This window comes from Toxotes jaculatrix, chromosome 19 (assembly GCF_017976425.1).
Source record: "Toxotes jaculatrix isolate fToxJac2 chromosome 19, fToxJac2.pri, whole genome shotgun sequence".
Classification (NCBI taxonomy): Eukaryota; Metazoa; Chordata; class Actinopteri; family Toxotidae; genus Toxotes; species Toxotes jaculatrix.
This window is the reverse complement of record NC_054412.1, coordinates 3,491,343-3,505,767: the sequence shown is the minus strand read 5'-3', so window position 1 is coordinate 3,505,767 and position 14,425 is coordinate 3,491,343.

Sequence of the window (14,425 nt, the reverse complement as noted above, 5' to 3'; positions counted from 1 at the left end):
TCAAAATGTCATAAAAAACGTCATAGTATAGTATGGCGTTTTTTTCGGCCAAAAAAAGTCAAAAAATTCTTTGACCTCAAAATGTCATAAAAAACGTCATAGTATAGTAAGGCGTCAAAATCGGACAAAAAAAGTCAAAAAATTTTTTGACCTCAAAATGTCATAAAAAACGTCATAGTATAGTATGGCGTTTTTTTCGGACAAAAAAAGTCAAAAAAATTTTTGACCTCAAAATGTCATAAAAAACGTCATAGTATAGTATGGTGTTTTTTTCGGGCAAAAAAAGTCAAAAAATTTTTTGACCTCAAAATGTCATAAAAAACGTCATAGTATATTAAGGCGTCAAAATCGGACAAAAAAAGTCAAAAATTTTTTTGACCTCAAAATGTCATAAAAAACGTCATAGTATAGTATGGCGTTTTTTTCGGCCAAACAAAGTCAAAAAAATTTTTGACCTCAAAAATTCATAAAAAACGTCATAGTATAGTATGGCGTTTTTTTTCGGCCAAAAAAAGTCAAAAATGTTTTTGACCTCAAAATGTCATAAAAAACGTCATAGTATAGTATGGCGTTTTTTTCGGGCAAAAAAAGTCCAAATTTTTTTTGACCTCAAAATGTCATAAAAAACGTCATAGTATAGTAAGGCGTCAAAATCGGACAAAAAAAGTCAAAAATTTTTTTGACCTCAAAATGTCATAAAAAACGTCATAGTATAGTATGGCGTTTTTTTCGGACAAAAAAAGTCAAAAAAATTTTTGACCTCAAAAATTCATAAAAAACGTCATAGTATAGTATGGCATTTTTTTCGGCCAAAAAAAGTCAAAAAAATTTTTGACCTCAAAATGTCATAAAAAACGTCATAGTTTAGTATGGCGTTTTTTTCGGCCAAAAAAAGTCAAAAAACTTTTTGACCTCAAAAATTCATAAAAAACGTCATAGTATAGTATGGCGTTTTTTTCGGCCAAAAAAAGTCAAAAAATTTTTTGACGTCAAAATGTCATAAAAAACGTCATAGTATAGTATGGCGTTTTTTTTCGGGCAAAAAAAGTCCAAATTTTTTTTGACCTCAAAATGTCATAAAAAAAGTCATAGTATAGTATGGCGTTTTTTTCGGGCAAAAAAAGTCCAAATTTTTTTTGACCTCAAAATGTCATAAAAAACGTCATAGTATAGTAAGGCGTCAAAATCGGACAAAAAAAGTCAAAAATTTTTTTGACCTCAAAAATTCATAAAAAACGTCATAGTATAGTATGGCGTTTTTTTCGGCCAAAAAAAGTCAAAAAAATTTTTGACCTCAAAATGTCATAAAAAACGTCATAGTATAGTAAGGCGTCAAAATCGGACAAAAAAAGTCAAAAAATTTTTTGACCTCAAAATGTCATGAAAAACGTCATAGTATAGTATGGCGTTTTTTTCGGGCAAAAAAAGTCCAAATTTTTTTTGACCTCAAAAATTCATAAAAAACGTCATAGTATAGTATGGCGTTTTTTTTCGGCCAAAAAAAGTCAAAAATGTTTTTGACCTCAAAATGTCATAAAAAACGTCATAGTATAGTATGGCGTTTTTTTCGGGCAAAAAAAGTCCAAATTTTTTTTGACCTCAAAATGTCATAAAAAACGTCATAGTATAGTAAGGCGTCAAAATCGGACAAAAAAAGTCAAAAATTTTTTTGACCTCAAAATGTCATAAAAAACGTCATAGTATAGTATGGCGTTTTTTTCGGACAAAAAAAGTCAAAAAAATTTTTGACCTCAAAAATTCATAAAAAACGTCATAGTATAGTATGGCATTTTTTTCGGCCAAAAAAAGTCAAAAAAATTTTTGACCTCAAAATGTCATAAAAAACGTCATAGTTTAGTATGGCGTTTTTTTCGGCCAAAAAAAGTCAAAAAACTTTTTGACCTCAAAAATTCATAAAAAACGTCATAGTATAGTATGGCGTTTTTTTCGGCCAAAAAAAGTCAAAAAATTTTTTGACGTCAAAATGTCATAAAAAACGTCATAGTATAGTATGGCGTTTTTTTCGGGCAAAAAAAGTCCAAATTTTTTTTGACCTCAAAATGTCATAAAAAAAGTCATAGTATAGTATGGCGTTTTTTTCGGGCAAAAAAAGTCCAAATTTTTTTTGACCTCAAAATGTCATAAAAAACGTCATAGTATAGTAAGGCGTCAAAATCGGACAAAAAAAGTCAAAAATTTTTTTGACCTCAAAAATTCATAAAAAACGTCATAGTATTGTATGGCGTTTTTTTCGGCCAAAAAAAGTCAAAAAAATTTTTGACCTCAAAATGTCATAAAAAACGTCATAGTATAGTAAGGCGTCAAAATCGGACAAAAAAAGTCAAAACATTTTTTGACCTCAAAATGTCATAAAAAACGTCATAGTATAGTATGGCGTTTTTTTCGGCCAAAAAAAGTCAAAAAAATTTTTGACCTCAAAATGTCATAAAAAACGTCATAGTTTAGTATGGCGTTTTTTTCGGCCAAAAAAAGTCAAAAAAATTTTTGACCTCAAAAATTCATAAAAAACGTCATAGTATAGTAAGGCGTCAAAATCGGACAAAAAAAGTCAAAAATTTTTTTGACCTCAAAATGTCATAAAAAACGTCATAGTATAGTATGGCGTTTTTTTCGGGCAAAAAAAGTCCAAATTTTTTTTGACCTCAAAATGTCATAAAAAACGTCATAGTATAGTAAGGCGTCAAAATCGGACAAAAAAAGTCAAAAATTTTTTTGACCTCAAAATGTCATAAAAAACGTCATAGTATAGTATGGCGTTTTTTTCGGACAAAAAAAGTCAAAAAAAAATTTGACCTCAAAAATTCATAAAAAACGTCATAGTATAGTATGGCGTTTTCTTCGGCCAAAAAAAGTCAAAAATGTTTTTGACCTCAAAATGTCATAAAAAACGTCATAGTATAGTAAGGCGTCAAAATCGGACAAAAAAAGTCAAAAATTTTTTTGACCTCAAAATGTCATAAAAAACGTCATAGTATAGTATGGCGTTTTTTTCGGGCAAAAAAAGTCCAAATTTTTTTTGACCTCAAAATGTCATAAAAAACGTCATAGTATAGTATGGTGTTTTTTTCGGGCAAAAAAAGTCAAAAAATTTTTTGACCTCAAAATGTCATAAAAAACGTCATAGTATAGTATGGCGTCAAAATCGGACAAAAAAAGTCAAAAAATTTTTTGACCTCAAAATGTCATAAAAAACGTCATAGTATAGTATGGCGTTTTTTTCGGCCAAACAAAGTCAAAAAAATTTTTGACCTCAAAAATTCATAAAAAACGTCATAGTATAGTATGGCGTTTTTTTCGGCCAAAAAAAGTCAAAAATGTTTTTGACCTCAAAATGTCATAAAAAACGTCATAGTATAGTAAGGCGTCAAAATCGGACAAAAAAAGTCAAAAATTTTTTTGACCTCAAAATGTCATAAAAAACGTCATAGTATAGTATGGCGTTTTTTTCGGACAAAAAAAGTCAAAAAAATTTTTGACCTCAAAAATTCATAAAAAACGTCATAGTATAGTATGGCGTTTTTTTCGGCCAAAAAAAGTCAAAAAAATTTTTGACCTCAAAATGTCATAAAAAACGTCATAGTTTAGTATGGCGTTTTTTTTCGGCCAAAAAAAGTCAAAAAAATTTTTGACCTCAAAAATTCATAAAAAACGTCCTAGTATAGTATGGCGTTTTTTTCGGGCAAAAAAAGTCCAAATTTTTTTTGACCTCAAAATGTCATAAAAAACGTCATAGTATAGTATGGTGTTTTTTTCGGGCAAAAAAAGTCAAAAAATTTTTTGACCTCAAAATGTCATAAAAAACGTCATAGTATAGTAAGGCGTCAAAATCGGGCAAAAAAAGTCCAAATTTTTTTTGACCTCAAAATGTCATAAAAAACGTCATAGTATAGTAAGGCGTCAAAATCGGACAAAAAAAGTCAAAAATTTTTTTAACCTCAAAAATTCATAAAAAATGTCATAGTATAGTAAGGCGTCAAAATCGGACAAAAAAAGTCCAAATTTTTTTTGACCTCAAAATGTCATAAAAAACGTCATAGTATAGTATGGTGTTTTTTTCGGGCAAAAAAAGTCAAAAAATTTTTTGACCTCAAAATGTCATAAAAAACGTCATAGTATAGTAAGGCGTCAAAATCGGACAAAAAAAGTCAAAAATTTTTTTGACCTCAAAATGTCATAAAAAACGTCATAGTATAGTATGGCGTTTTTTTTCGGCCAAACAAAGTCAAAAAAATTTTTGACCTCAAAAATTCATAAAAAACGTCATAGTATAGTATGGCGTTTTTTTCGGCCAAAAAAAGTCAAAAATGTTTTTGACCTCAAAATGTCAAAAAACGTCATAGTATAGTATGGCGTTTTTTTCGGGCAAAAAAAGTCCAAATTTTTTTTGACCTCAAAATGTCATAAAAAACGTCATAGTATAGTAAGGCGTCAAAATCGGACAAAAAAAGTCAAAAATTTTTTTGACCTCAAAATGTCATAAAAAACGTCATAGTATAGTATGGCGTTTTTTTCGGACAAAAAAAGTCAAAAAAATTTTTGACCTCAAAAATTCATAAAAAACGTCATAGTATAGTATGGCGTTTTTTTCGGCCAAAAAAAGTCAAAAAAATTTTTTACCTCAAAATGTCATAAAAAACGTCATAGTTTAGTATGGCGTTTTTTTCGGCCAAAAAAAGTCAAAAAAATTTTTGACCTCAAAAATTCATAAAAAACGTCATAGTATAGTATGGCGTTTTTTTCGGCCAAAAAAAGTCAAAAAATTTTTTGACGTCAAAATGTCATAAAAAACGTCATAGTATAGTATGGCGTTTTTTTCGGGCAAAAAAAGTCCAAATTTTTTTTGACCTCAAAATGTCATAAAAAAAGTCATAGTATAGTATGGCGTTTTTTTCGGGCAAAAAAAGTCCAAATTTTTTTTGACCTCAAAATGTCATAAAAAACGTCATAGTATAGTAAGGCGTCAAAATCGGACAAAAAAAGTCAAAAATTTTTTTGACCTCAAAAATTCATAAAAAACGTCATAGTATAGTATGGCGTTTTTTTCGGCCAAAAAAAGTCAAAAAAATTTTTGACCTCAAAATGTCATAAAAAACGTCATAGTATAGTAAGGCGTCAAAATCGGACAAAAAAAGTCAAAACATTTTTTGACCTCAAAATGTCATAAAAAACGTCATAGTATAGTATGGCGTTTTTTTCGGCCAAAAAAAGTCAAAAAATTTTTTGACCTCAAAATGTCATAAAAAACGTCATAGTATAGTATGGCGTTTTTTTCGGCCAAAAAAAGTCAAAAAATTTTTTGACCTCAAAATGTCATAAAAAACGTCATAGTATAGTAAGGCGTCAAAATCGGACAAAAAAAGTCAAAAATTTTTTTGACCTCAAAATGTCATAAAAAACGTCCTAGTATAGTATGGCGTTTTTTTCGGGCAAAAAAAGTCCAAATTTTTTTTGACCTCAAAATGTCATAAAAAACGTCATAGTATAGTATGGTGTTTTTTTCGGGCAAAAAAAGTCAAAAAATTTTTTGACCTCAAAATGTCATAAAAAACGTCATAGTATAGTATGGCGTCAAAATCGGACAAAAAAAGTCAAAAAATTTTTTGACCTCAAAATGTCATAAAAAACGTCCTAGTATAGTATGGCGTTTTTTTCGGGCAAAAAAAGTCCAAATTTTTTTTGACCTCAAAATGTCATAAAAAACGTCATAGTATAGTATGGTGTTTTTTTCGGGCAAAAAAAGTCAAAAAATTTTTTGACCTCAAAATGTCATAAAAAACGTCATAGTATAGTATGGCGTCAAAATCGGACAAAAAAAGTCAAAAAATTTTTTGACCTCAAAATGTCATAAAAAACGTCATAGTATAGTATGGCGTTTTTTTCGGCCAAACAAAGTCAAAAAATTTTTTGACCTCAAAATGTCATAAAAAACGTCATAGTATAGTAAGGCGTCAAAATCGGGCAAAAAAAGTCCAAATTTTTTTTGACCTCAAAATGTCATAAAAAACGTCATAGTATAGTAAGGCGTCAAAATCGGACAAAAAAAGTCAAAAATTTTTTTAACCTCAAAAATTCATAAAAAATGTCATAGTATAGTAAGGCGTCAAAATCGGACAAAAAAAGTCCAAATTTTTTTTGACCTCAAAATGTCATAAAAAACGTCATAGTATAGTATGGCGTTTTCTTCGGCCAAAAAAAGTCAAAAATGTTTTTGACCTCAAAATGTCATAAAAAACGTCATAGTATAGTAAGGCGTCAAAATCGGACAAAAAAAGTCAAAAATTTTTTTGACCTCAAAATGTCATAAAAAACGTCATAGTATAGTATGGCGTTTTTTTCGGGCAAAAAAAGTCCAAATTTTTTTTGACCTCAAAATGTCATAAAAAACGTCATAGTATAGTATGGTGTTTTTTTCGGGCAAAAAAAGTCAAAAAATTTTTTGACCTCAAAATGTCATAAAAAACGTCATAGTATAGTATGGCGTCAAAATCGGACAAAAAAAGTCAAAAAATTTTTTGACCTCAAAATGTCATAAAAAACGTCATAGTATAGTATGGCGTTTTTTTCGGCCAAACAAAGTCAAAAAAATTTTTGACCTCAAAAATTCATAAAAAACGTCATAGTATAGTATGGCGTTTTTTTCGGCCAAAAAAAGTCAAAAATGTTTTTGACCTCAAAATGTCATAAAAAACGTCATAGTATAGTAAGGCGTCAAAATCGGACAAAAAAAGTCAAAAATTTTTTTGACCTCAAAATGTCATAAAAAACGTCATAGTATAGTATGGCGTTTTTTTCGGACAAAAAAAGTCAAAAAAATTTTTGACCTCAAAAATTCATAAAAAACGTCATAGTATAGTATGGCGTTTTTTTCGGCCAAAAAAAGTCAAAAAAATTTTTGACCTCAAAATGTCATAAAAAACGTCATAGTTTAGTATGGCGTTTTTTTCGGCCAAAAAAAGTCAAAAAAATTTTTGACCTCAAAAATTCATAAAAAACGTCATAGTATAGTATGGCGTTTTTTTCGGCCAAACAAAGTCAAAAAAATTTTTGACCTCAAAAATTTATAAAAAACGTCATAGTATAGTATGGCGTTTTTTTCGGCCAAAAAAAGTCAAAAAAATTTTTGACCTCAAAATGTCATAAAAAACGTCATAGTATAGTAAGGCGTCAAAATCGGACAAAAAAAGTCAAAAAATTTTTTGACCTCAAAATGTCATAAAAAACGTCATAGTATAGTATGGCGTTTTTTTCGGGCAAAAAAAGTCCAAATTTTTTTTTGACCTCAAAATGTCATAAAAAACGTCATAGTATAGTATGGCGTTTTTTTCGGGCAAAAAAAGTCAAAAAATTTTTTGACCTCAAAATGTCATAAAAAACGTCATAGTATAGTAAGGCGTCAAAATCGGGCAAAAAAAGTCCAAATTTTTTTTGACCTCAAAATGTCATAAAAAACGTCATAGTATAGTAAGGCGTCAAAATCGGACAAAAAAAGTCAAAAATTTTTTTAACCTCAAAAATTCATAAAAAATGTCATAGTATAGTAAGGCGTCAAAATCGGACAAAAAAAGTCCAAATTTTTTTTGACCTCAAAATGTCATAAAAAACGTCATAGTATAGTATGGTGTTTTTTTCGGGCAAAAAAAGTCAAAAAATTTTTTGACCTCAAAATGTCATAAAAAACGTCATAGTATAGTAAGGCGTCAAAATCGGACAAAAAAAAGTCAAAAATTTTTTTGACCTCAAAATGTCATAAAAAACGTCATAGTATAGTATGGCGTTTTTTTCGGCCAAACAAAGTCAAAAAAATTTTTGACCTCAAAAATTCATAAAAAACGTCATAGTATAGTATGGCGTTTTTTTTTCGGCCAAAAAAAGTCAAAAATGTTTTTGACCTCAAAATGTCATAAAAAACGTCATAGTATAGTATGGCGTTTTTTTTCGGGCAAAAAAAGTCCAAATTTTTTTTGACCTCAAAATGTCATAAAAAACGTCATAGTATAGTAAGGCGTCAAAATCGGACAAAAAAAGTCAAAAATTTTTTTGACCTCAAAATGTCATAAAAAACGTCATAGTATAGTATGGCGTTTTTTTTCGGACAAAAAAAGTCAAAAAAATTTTTGACCTCAAAAATTCATAAAAAACGTCATAGTATAGTATGGCATTTTTTTCGGCCAAAAAAAGTCAAAAAAATTTTTGACCTCAAAATGTCATAAAAAACGTCATAGTTTAGTATGGCGTTTTTTTCGGCCAAAAAAAGTCAAAAAACTTTTTGACCTCAAAAATTCATAAAAAACGTCATAGTATAGTATGGCGTTTTTTTTCGGCCAAAAAAAGTCAAAAAATTTTTTGACGTCAAAATGTCATAAAAAACGTCATAGTATAGTATGGCGTTTTTTTTCGGGCAAAAAAAGTCCAAATTTTTTTTGACCTCAAAATGTCATAAAAAAAGTCATAGTATAGTATGGCGTTTTTTTTCGGGCAAAAAAAGTCCAAATTTTTTTTGACCTCAAAATGTCATAAAAAACGTCATAGTATAGTAAGGCGTCAAAATCGGACAAAAAAAGTCAAAAATTTTTTTGACCTCAAAAATTCATAAAAAACGTCATAGTATAGTATGGCGTTTTTTTTCGGCCAAAAAAAGTCAAAAAAATTTTTGACCTCAAAATGTCATAAAAAACGTCATAGTATAGTAAGGCGTCAAAATCGGACAAAAAAAGTCAAAACATTTTTTGACCTCAAAATGTCATAAAAAACGTCATAGTATAGTATGGCGTTTTTTTTCGGCCAAAAAAAGTCAAAAAATTTTTTGACCTCAAAATGTCATAAAAAACGTCATAGTATAGTATGGCGTTTTTTTCGGCCAAAAAAAGTCAAAAAAATTTTTGACCTCAAAATGTCATAAAAAACGTCATAGTATAGTAAGGCGTCAAAATCGGACAAAAAAAGTCAAAAATTTTTTTGACCTCAAAATGTCATAAAAAACGTCATAGTATAGTATGGCGTTTTTTTCGGCCAAACAAAGTCAAAAAAATTTTTGACCTCAAAAATTCATAAAAAACGTCATAGTATAGTATGGCGTTTTTTTTCGGGCAAAAAAAGTCAAAAAATTTTTTGACCTCAAAAATTCATAAAAAACGTCATAGTATAGTATGGTGTTTTTTTCGGGCAAAAAAAGTCAAAAAATTTTTTGACCTCAAAATGTCATGAAAAACGTCATAGTATAGTAAGGCGTCAAAATCGGACAAAAAAAGTCAAACATTTTTTTGACCTCAAAATGTCATAAAAAACGTCATAGTATAGTATGGCGTTTTTTTCGGCCAAACAAAGTCAAAAAAATTTTTGACCTCAAAAATTCATAAAAAAACGTCATAGTATAGTATGGCGTTTTTTTTGGCCAAAAAAAGTCAAAAATGTTTTTGACCTCAAAATGTCAAAAAACGTCATAGTATAGTATGGCGTTTTTTTTCGGGCAAAAAAAGTCCAAATTTTTTTTGACCTCAAAATGTCATAAAAAACGTCATAGTATAGTAAGGCGTCAAAATCGGACAAAAAAAGTCAAAAAATTTTTTGACCTCAAAATGTCATAAAAAACGTCATAGTATAGTATGGCGTTTTTTTCGGACAAAAAAAGTCAAAAAAATTTTTGACCTCAAAAATTCATAAAAAACGTCATAGTATAGTATGGCGTTTTTTTCGGCCAAAAAAAGTCAAAAAAATTTTTGACCTCAAAATGTCATAAAAAACGTCATAGTTTAGTATGGCGTTTTTTTCGGCCAAAAAAAGTCAAAAAAATTTTTGACCTCAAAAATTCATAAAAAACGTCATAGTATAGTAAGGCGTCAAAATCGGACAAAAAAAGTCAAAAATTTTTTTGACCTCAAAATGTCATAAAAAACGTCATAGTATAGTATGGCGTTTTTTTCGGGCAAAAAAAGTCCAAATTTTTTTTGACCTCAAAATGTCATAAAAAACGTCATAGTATAGTAAGGCGTCAAAATCGGACAAAAAAAGTCAAAAATTTTTTTGACCTCAAAATGTCATAAAAAACGTCATAGTATAGTATGGCGTTTTTTTTCGGACAAAAAAAGTCAAAAAAAATTTTGACCTCAAAAATTCATAAAAAACGTCATAGTATAGTATGGCGTTTTCTTCGGCCAAAAAAAGTCAAAAATGTTTTTGACCTCAAAATGTCATAAAAAACGTCATAGTATAGTAAGGCGTCAAAATCGGACAAAAAAAGTCAAAAATTTTTTTGACCTCAAAATGTCATAAAAAACGTCATAGTATAGTATGGCGTTTTTTTCGGGCAAAAAAAAGTCCAAATTTTTTTTGACCTCAAAATGTCATAAAAAACGTCATAGTATAGTATGGTGTTTTTTTCGGGCAAAAAAAGTCAAAAAATTTTTTGACCTCAAAATGTCATAAAAAACGTCATAGTATAGTATGGCGTCAAAATCGGACAAAAAAAGTCAAAAAATTTTTTGACCTCAAAATGTCATAAAAAACGTCATAGTATAGTATGGCGTTTTTTTCGGCCAAACAAAGTCAAAAAAATTTTTGACCTCAAAAATTCATAAAAAACGTCATAGTATAGTATGGCGTTTTTTTCGGCCAAAAAAAGTCAAAAATGTTTTTGACCTCAAAATGTCATAAAAAACGTCATAGTATAGTAAGGCGTCAAAATCGGACAAAAAAAGTCAAAAATTTTTTTGACCTCAAAATGTCATAAAAAACGTCATAGTATAGTATGGCGTTTTTTTCGGACAAAAAAAGTCAAAAAAATTTTTGACCTCAAAAATTCATAAAAAACGTCATAGTATAGTATGGCGTTTTTTTCGGCCAAAAAAAGTCAAAAAAATTTTTGACCTCAAAATGTCATAAAAAACGTCATAGTTTAGTATGGCGTTTTTTTCGGCCAAAAAAAGTCAAAAAAATTTTTGACCTCAAAAATTCATAAAAAACGTCATAGTATAGTATGGCGTTTTTTTCGGCCAAACAAAGTCAAAAAAATTTTTGACCTCAAAAATTCATAAAAAACGTCATAGTATAGTATGGCGTTTTTTTCGGCCAAAAAAAGTCAAAAAAATTTTTGACCTCAAAATGTCATAAAAAACGTCATAGTATAGTAAGGCGTCAAAATCGGACAAAAAAAGTCAAAAAATTTTTTGACCTCAAAATGTCATAAAAAACGTCATAGTATAGTATGGCGTTTTTTTCGGGCAAAAAAAGTCCAAATTTTTTTTTGACCTCAAAATGTCATAAAAAACGTCATAGTATAGTATGGCGTTTTTTTTCGGGCAAAAAAAGTCAAAAAATTTTTTGACCTCAAAATGTCATAAAAAACGTCATAGTATAGTAAGGCGTCAAAATCGGGCAAAAAAAGTCCAAATTTTTTTTGACCTCAAAATGTCATAAAAAACGTCATAGTATAGTAAGGCGTCAAAATCGGACAAAAAAAGTCAAAAATTTTTTTAACCTCAAAAATTCATAAAAAATGTCATAGTATAGTAAGGCGTCAAAATCGGACAAAAAAAGTCCAAATTTTTTTTTACCTCAAAATGTCATAAAAAACGTCATAGTATAGTATGGTGTTTTTTTCGGGCAAAAAAAGTCAAAAAATTTTTTGACCTCAAAATGTCATAAAAAACGTCATAGTATAGTAAGGCGTCAAAATCGGACAAAAAAAGTCAAAAATTTTTTTGACCTCAAAATGTCATAAAAAACGTCATAGTATAGTATGGCGTTTTTTTCGGCCAAACAAAGTCAAAAAAATTTTTGACCTCAAAAATTCATAAAAAACGTCATAGTATAGTATGGCGTTTTTTTTTCGGCCAAAAAAAGTCAAAAATGTTTTTGACCTCAAAATGTCATAAAAAACGTCATAGTATAGTATGGCGTTTTTTTCGGGCAAAAAAAGTCCAAATTTTTTTTGACCTCAAAATGTCATAAAAAACGTCATAGTATAGTAAGGCGTCAAAATCGGACAAAAAAAGTCAAAAATTTTTTTGACCTCAAAATGTCATAAAAAACGTCATAGTATAGTATGGCGTTTTTTTCGGACAAAAAAAGTCAAAAAAATTTTTGACCTCAAAAATTCATAAAAAACGTCATAGTATAGTATGGCATTTTTTTCGGCCAAAAAAAGTCAAAAAAATTTTTGACCTCAAAATGTCATAAAAAACGTCATAGTTTAGTATGGCGTTTTTTTCGGCCAAAAAAAGTCAAAAAACTTTTTGACCTCAAAAATTCATAAAAAACGTCATAGTATAGTATGGCGTTTTTTTCGGCCAAAAAAAGTCAAAAAATTTTTTGACGTCAAAATGTCATAAAAAACGTCATAGTATAGTATGGCGTTTTTTTCGGGCAAAAAAAGTCCAAATTTTTTTTGACCTCAAAATGTCATAAAAAAAGTCATAGTATAGTATGGCGTTTTTTTTCGGGCAAAAAAAGTCCAAATTTTTTTTGACCTCAAAATGTCATAAAAAACGTCATAGTATAGTAAGGCGTCAAAATCGGACAAAAAAAGTCAAAAATTTTTTTGACCTCAAAAATTCATAAAAAACGTCATAGTATTGTATGGCGTTTTTTTCGGCCAAAAAAAGTCAAAAAAATTTTTGACCTCAAAATGTCATAAAAAACGTCATAGTATAGTAAGGCGTCAAAATCGGACAAAAAAAGTCAAAAATTTTTTTGACCTCAAAATGTCATAAAAAACGTCCTAGTATAGTATGGCGTTTTTTTTCGGGCAAAAAAAGTCCAAATTTTTTTTGACCTCAAAATGTCATAAAAAACGTCATAGTATAGTATGGTGTTTTTTTCGGGCAAAAAAAGTCAAAAAATTTTTTGACCTCAAAATGTCATAAAAAACGTCATAGTATAGTAAGGCGTCAAAATCGGACAAAAAAAGTCAAAAATTTTTTTGACCTCAAAATGTCATAAAAAACGTCATAGTATAGTATGGCGTTTTTTTCAGCCAAACAAAGTCAAAAAAATTTTTGACCTCAAAAATTCATAAAAAACGTCATAGTATAGTATGGCGTTTTTTTTCGGCCAAAAAAAGTCAAAAATGTTTTTGACCTCAAAATGTCAAAAAACGTCATAGTATAGTATGGCGTTTTTTTTCGGGCAAAAAAAGTCAAAAAATTTTTTGACCTCAAAATGTCATAAAAAACGTCATAGTATAGTAAGGCGTCAAAATCGGGCAAAAAAAGTCCAAATTTTTTTTGACCTCAAAATGTCATAAAAAACGTCATAGTATAGTAAGGCGTCAAAATCGGACAAAAAAAGTCAAAAATTTTTTTAACCTCAAAAATTCATAAAAAATGTCATAGTATAGTAAGGCGTCAAAATCGGACAAAAAAAGTCCAAATTTTTTTTGACCTCAAAATGTCATAAAAAACGTCATAGTATAGTATGGTGTTTTTTTCGGGCAAAAAAAGTCAAAAAATTTTTTGACCTCAAAATGTCATAAAAAACGTCATAGTATAGTAAGGCGTCAAAATCGGACAAAAAAAGTCAAAAATTTTTTTGACCTCAAAATGTCATAAAAAACGTCATAGTATAGTATGGCGTTTTTTTCGGCCAAACAAAGTCAAAAAAATTTTTGACCTCAAAAATTCATAAAAAACGTCATAGTATAGTATGGCGTTTTTTTTTCGGCCAAAAAAAGTCAAAAATGTTTTTGACCTCAAAATGTCATAAAAAACGTCATAGTATAGTATGGCGTTTTTTTCGGGCAAAAAAAGTCCAAATTTTTTTTGACCTCAAAATGTCATAAAAAACGTCATAGTATAGTAAGGCGTCAAAATCGGACAAAAAAAGTCAAAAATTTTTTTGACCTCAAAATGTCATAAAAAACGTCATAGTATAGTATGGCGTTTTTTTCGGACAAAAAAAGTCAAAAAAATTTTTGACCTCAAAAATTCATAAAAAACGTCATAGTATAGTATGGCATTTTTTTCGGCCAAAAAAAGTCAAAAAAATTTTTGACCTCAAAATGTCATAAAAAACGTCATAGTTTAGTATGGCGTTTTTTTCGGCCAAAAAAAGTCAAAAAACTTTTTGACCTCAAAAATTCATAAAAAACGTCATAGTATAGTATGGCGTTTTTTTCGGCCAAAAAAAGTCAAAAAATTTTTTGACGTCAAAATGTCATAAAAAACGTCATAGTATAGTATGGCGTTTTTTTCGGGCAAAAAAAGTCCAAATTTTTTTTGACCTCAAAATGTCATAAAAAAAGTCATAGTATAGTATGGCGTTTTTTTTCGGGCAAAAAAAGTCCAAATTTTTTTTGACCTCAAAATGTCATAAAAAACGTCATAGTATAGTAAGGCGTCAAAATCGGACAAAAAAAGTCAAAAATTTTTTTGACCTCAAAAATTCATAAAAAACGTCATAGTATAGTATG